A 6,000-nucleotide genomic window follows, 5' to 3' on the forward strand; every position below is an offset into this window, starting at 1 on the left:
AAAGGTGGGAGTAATCAGCACACAACTAGCCCAAATTGTTCAGTGAACCCCGTTGTTTTGGGATATCACTCCAAGTAAGGGTGACCATTTCTGTGATCAGTGGGAGATTTGCCCACAGCTTTTTAACTGGACCATGACTGAGACCTTAGAGCATTGAAAATGAATGAGAAAAAAACACAAAAACCTGTCTTCTAATGTTTAAAGAGATCTGTTGCAAGGAAAATATTGCAGTCATTGGAGACTTCTCTGTATTGGTGTGAGTGAGCTTTCACAAAGGAATAAAAGTGGGGGGGGGGGGAGAAAAAAGATAAATAGGTTTTAATCAAATACTCGATTTAGAATATTAAAAAATAGGATAACAGTGAAAACTCCAAAGAAATGTCAACATGTAAGAAAAAAACACACTATCTTCATAAGTCAACACTCCTATAGGAAATTCTTATAGCAAATAAGGTCTGAGTGTGCCTGGTGGTAGTAATTCGGCAGATAACTGGTAACTGCATCTCTGGGCCCACAGGTGCCAAATGCCTTTGAGAAACACTCTCCCAAAGTGCTAGGCTGAGGTGGCTGAAGATCTCTTGGTACCAACCATTAGGTGCTTCACAGGGATATTATACCTGCAGACATTCTCTACAAGGGATTAAGCAGTACTGAACAGAGCTGGCAGCATGTTTATGCACCTTAACCAAAACCTGGTAGTTTGCTGAGTAAAATCACAAATAAAAATATTTATGAAACTGTCCAAGTTAAAAATAAGAGTAGTGCCTGTTTTGTGACTTTTTTTTAAACATATCGGTGAATAAAATGCTATCTCTGTGACAATTTCTTGGTTTGTATGTATCAGACTATTATATCTCCAGTGAAACTGAGAAAATAGAGTAAGTAGCACTCAGCAGACAAAATCAGTCCCTCTCGTTTTAGAAATGTATGGACTTTTATCTTGCAGGGAGGCATAATTTGGCTTGAATTAGCAGAAATGTCATTGTAATTGCAATATCATTGCTTGAAGGAGTCGAGATGCTGGGCATAACGTGCTCGGGGTCACATCAATGTAGATGTGTTGCTACTTGATCAGCATTGATCCACCTGCATGCTGTGCTGTGGACTTCCTTCAGAGCAAGACCATGGGGACTCCAAATCAGCTTTGTCTGTGGGTACCAGGGTTAGGGTACTGGACGTTCAAGAACCTCATTCAATACCAAAGCTTCAAATTCAGAAGCTCTAAGCAGTTCCCAAGGTCTGGGTTACACTTAGCTCCAGGCTAAGTGGGTTTTGATTTACCTGTCAGGGCAGCCAAGGATTCCCTTGGCATAGAAGCCACCAAAATGGATTTAATACAGCATAGCAGCAGATTAAATTTGTTCCCTAATTAGAAACATAGCTCTTAGGAACAGGGCTCAGCCTCCTAAGTTGCAAGTAACCTCTCTGCTGTTACAAACTACTTTAGAAGTCACTTTTGCCTCTTTGGACTTAAGGTGATGGAAACAAAAGTACATCTCTGTTTTCCATATGCTCCCCACTGTGGAAAGGCTGCCTAGTCCTTAGCTCACGTCAAACTAAACTTTTTCTCATGAAGCCCCAGATGCTAAAGGTGTCAGTCAAACATAAATGGCCCCTAGCCACTGCCATGATCATCTTCAGTCAGAAAAAGCCTCCTGTATTATAGAGCTGTTTTATAGGGTAGGGTTAGGAGTAGTTTAAGTAATAAAAACCACCTGTGAAATGCTAGGGAGTCATTGCTTATATCCAACCGGAACAGGAAATTACTTCTTTCTTAGGATATATTCCTTTCCTGGACTTAAAACTAGTCAAAACTATGGTATGAGCTGCCCACTCAGTGAGACAAGAACTTGGTGAAATACAGGACAAGAGCAGATTCTTTGTTCTTTTAGATTTAAGAGTAACTAAATTATACAGGAGAAATACCATTTGTATTCATGTCACCCAATATTTGCCAAGTTATTAAAAACAAACAAACAAAACAGAGATAAAAGCACCCAGAGGACAATTAGATTCTTAGAAGAGAATTCTTAGAACATAACCTATGAAAGTAACTGAAATCACTTGTTTCCACTTCCTCCCTAAAAACAAAGTACCACAATGTATAAAGCACAGCACAAGGAATGCAGCAAATCCTGAAGATGAATCAAGCCAAACACAGCTGCACAAAACTTGTTTATCAGGGAAATGGCATGTCCCCTTCTTTTTAAGCATTTGTATTCACTGTCTTTTGTATAGCTCAGCCTAGTAGATGATTAACCCTGCCTAGTAGAAACTTGCATGCAGATTACCTGCATGGTAGAATTGTATTAAGTTTTAGGGTTCTTTCCAGGCATTATATTAACTGAGTTGTATTTAGCTTGGAATCTAGTGATGAAAACCACCACAAGTTCTCACTGTAGAGCACAAAGCCTCCAGCTGAGAAGGTAATGAAAGGTACCATTACAGAAACTTCTGTTTCTTGTGGTCTCCTGAATAGATAAAAATTTAGTACTGATGTTAAATGGTGCTTCACCCTGTGAGTGCCCTGTCAGTTCATGTTGACTTCATCTGTATACCTACTGAGTAATTTATACCTCTGGCCAGCAGCTGATGCATTTGTTCTGTGTGGGCTCCTGTGTTGCTGACTGATCCTAAGGTGTTTTGAAACTTTACTCACCTCACATCCTTTAAAACACTATAAAGAGCATTTCCAGACATTCAGTACATAGTTCTCATTATCACTACTGCCCTTAACAAGCCAGTCCTGACATTTGTTTTCAGGAATGCTAGGTTCTATTGTTTAACATCATATACCACTTTTACCCTATGTAAAATGTCTTGTCTTTATTAGCGTGCTCCTGAAATCACAACTAATTGTTGCATTAATATTTGAAGCCACTATATCTCCATATATCAAAACCTCACTACTTAGACCCCATAGCTTTTGCTATTTTATTTAACTTAATGGAATTAAGTAAAATTAAAACAAAAGGAAGCTGCTATTGTAGTTAGCTAGATCCTCATTTGGCAAAACTTCAGCAAAATCGCATCAGTTTATGGGAGTATTTCCAACACTGGAGAAATTACCTCTGTGAAGTCTGTATGTACAATAGCTGCTAACAGATCATTAAAAAGCACCATTAGCAGTTCAGATAACATTAACTATATTATACATTTGTACTTCTTGTTGTTGCCTTTGAATGCAATTACAATGTCCTGTGATTTACATTTATGTTGTCAACACTTATTCTACAGCATACACAGCTAAATAAGCATTGAAATTACAAAATTTAGGTTTAATATTGCTAAAACCCCCACAGTTATCCACTCTGCTTTGTTCCTCTTACTGGCATTGTCCAAAAGTTAAGATGTAGGAGCTTGTCCTAGATAATGAAATGAATTTGTGATTCGATTCCCCAGAATGTATATCCTTTCTGCCCCTCTGTAATATGAAGGTGACTCAATAGTGTTGGTAGCCAGTGCAGGTATGCAGAGCTGTGTTTATCTGGTGTCTCTTCGTAGTTCTGTTCAGGTTTCCCTGGGGAACAAAGCAGTTGATGAACAATAGTGAAACGACATATATGCTTGAACTAGGAATACATGGCATCTGTAAAAGTTCCATCCTTACTGTCTTGGCAGTGGATCATTTGAGAATTAAGGATGAAAGCAACATATGTTACTCATTCAAGCACCTGTATAAAGAAATGAAAACCTGAAAACTATATATATTATTTCAACAAAGCCAAATGATGAAACTTGCCTTTGTCTGTGATGTCCTGTCCTATTCAGATAAGGTGCAGTTTGTTTTTAAATGGAAATATGGCTTGGCATAACATGACAAAACCATAAAGGCCCTCATGGCCATATTACATCTGGGGCAGATGTATTTGATGTTCTTACTTTGATCTCCTGTGTAATCAGTGTGTTTTCAGCTTAGATCTTGGATCCACATCTCTTGTAAATGAGAACAATTCCCAGACCTTTTGATCTGCAAAATGATTTATTCTTCCATAACTCTACTCCAGAACAGCAGAAAGAAGTGACTGTTTTTCTTAGGGTTCCTCCCAGACATATAAAGCTCTTTCCTACCCAAAAAAAAAAAAAAAGTTAAAGGCGCTAAACAAGATCTCTACTAGATCTCTTGGAACTTTTTTTTTGTTGTTGTTCACATTCATCCCATGCCTATCCTTGAAACTTTAAAAACTTGCATAAAGTTCCCTGTGATGACTTAATTTGCCGCATTGTCAGGGACTTGTTCGATAAGGTACCCGGGACTGTAAAGTAAGAAAGGGCATAATGGATGGTACAGAGGTTTGATGGATTGAAAAGGAAGTAAAAAATCTGTGGACAAGGACCAGGAAAGTGCAAGACTGGACAGAGGGAGAACAGAAAGGGCAGAGCTAACAAGGACTCAGTAATAGGTGAAGTTTTGAGATGAGCTAGGCAAGGACATGAGACAAGGGACTGAGGTGCCCAGGGCAGGTGTGTTGCTAATGGCTTGAGGGGTTTGAAGGAGAAACTGGAAACCTGAACTCCCAGAATCAAGATCTGTGGATCGGGAAAAGTGACGGAAGGTGGGTGAGAGGGAAGCCAGACCGTATGAGCGGTCCAGGGCATGGGGAGTGGACCTAGCTCATGGAAACAAAATATGATCAAACCATGGAAGCCAGGATGTGGAAAAGATCGGGGCCAGCCCAGAAGAAGAGGGAGCCCTGGCAAAAATAGGTGAGAAGTGGTGACCACTAAAAATGTACTCTTCACCATATGACCACACTCATGACCTTCACCATTCATCCACACTTCCCACTTTTTGTGGTAAAAACCCCCACGTTAGCCTTATTAAAAGTGTGAGGGTTCATTTCAGTTCAAGCTTTGCAACCACTTTGGAAAAACATTTTTTCCACCTGTGCTAAATAAGATGTGGATCTTGTTAAAAATGTGGTGAGAACATGTGAGGAAAGACAATGCCATTACATTTTCTGAAGTCTGAATTACAATAATCCTTTTTTTGCTGGTGCATTTTTACAAGTTGCCATTAATAGTGCTCTTTTAAAACACACATTTCTATTACTATATAGAAACATTTCCACCTAATATACTGAGACATTAACCACAATTTCTATTTATGTCTTGCTTCTCTATTGTGCTTCTTTTGTGTGATATACTCAGAATGTGGATAGTAGCTGTGAGCTATTTTTGGAATGTACTACTATAGATGTGAGCAATGGATCATGTGTTAGAGAAGGAGGAGGGTTCTGCAGAACGTATTTCATTAGGTGCTATTAAAGGTATATAACTCACAAATAATGTGGGAAGCAGTAACCTCCTGGGACAGGAAGGCATGAAATCTGTTGGCATGTGACCAAACAGAAACTGAAAACGGTGGCCTATTTTTCTAATTGATGGGTGCCATCCAACTTCTAAATTGCTTATTTTGACACTAAGTCACTACGCAGGCACAAATCTTATTTTTTGTTTTCCCAATTAAATTTCTTTCTGTTTCTTGTCTTTTCTCAACTGGAGGGAAAGAAGTGTCTATATGTGCTTTCTTTATGTGTTTTTTACCTGAAAATCCCTTACCGAGAGCCATGCCAAAAAGCTTGCTGTGCTATGACTTGTCATCCTCGATTGATTTGACAGCTGCATGTCTGGGAGCTGTGGCATGCAGGGGAGTCATAGAAATCCAGGATGATGAGTTTTCCTGTCATGGCTTTCACTTAATGCACAAACACATGCCTAAAATATGCAGTGTGGGCCATGTTGAGGCATCCTTGTTGCCCTTTCACTTACTAAAGGTGCTGCTGGCTCATCAGGTCATTTTTAGCTTTTGGCTAGAAAACTTCCGGGATTTACTGAGGGTGCTGGGAAATCCCCTGGTGTCTTCCATCGGAGAAACCTGCGTCCTGTGATTGAGGTGCTTTTCCCTTCACGAGGTCCAGCAGTACGATGTTTATTCTAAACTCTTTCTGGCTCATGTCTGGCTGCAAACAGCAGGTGCCTAAATAAAAAAGAAAACTA

Source organism: Indicator indicator, chromosome 3, assembly GCF_027791375.1.
Source record: "Indicator indicator isolate 239-I01 chromosome 3, UM_Iind_1.1, whole genome shotgun sequence".
In the NCBI taxonomy this organism is placed as follows: Eukaryota; Metazoa; Chordata; class Aves; order Piciformes; family Indicatoridae; genus Indicator; species Indicator indicator.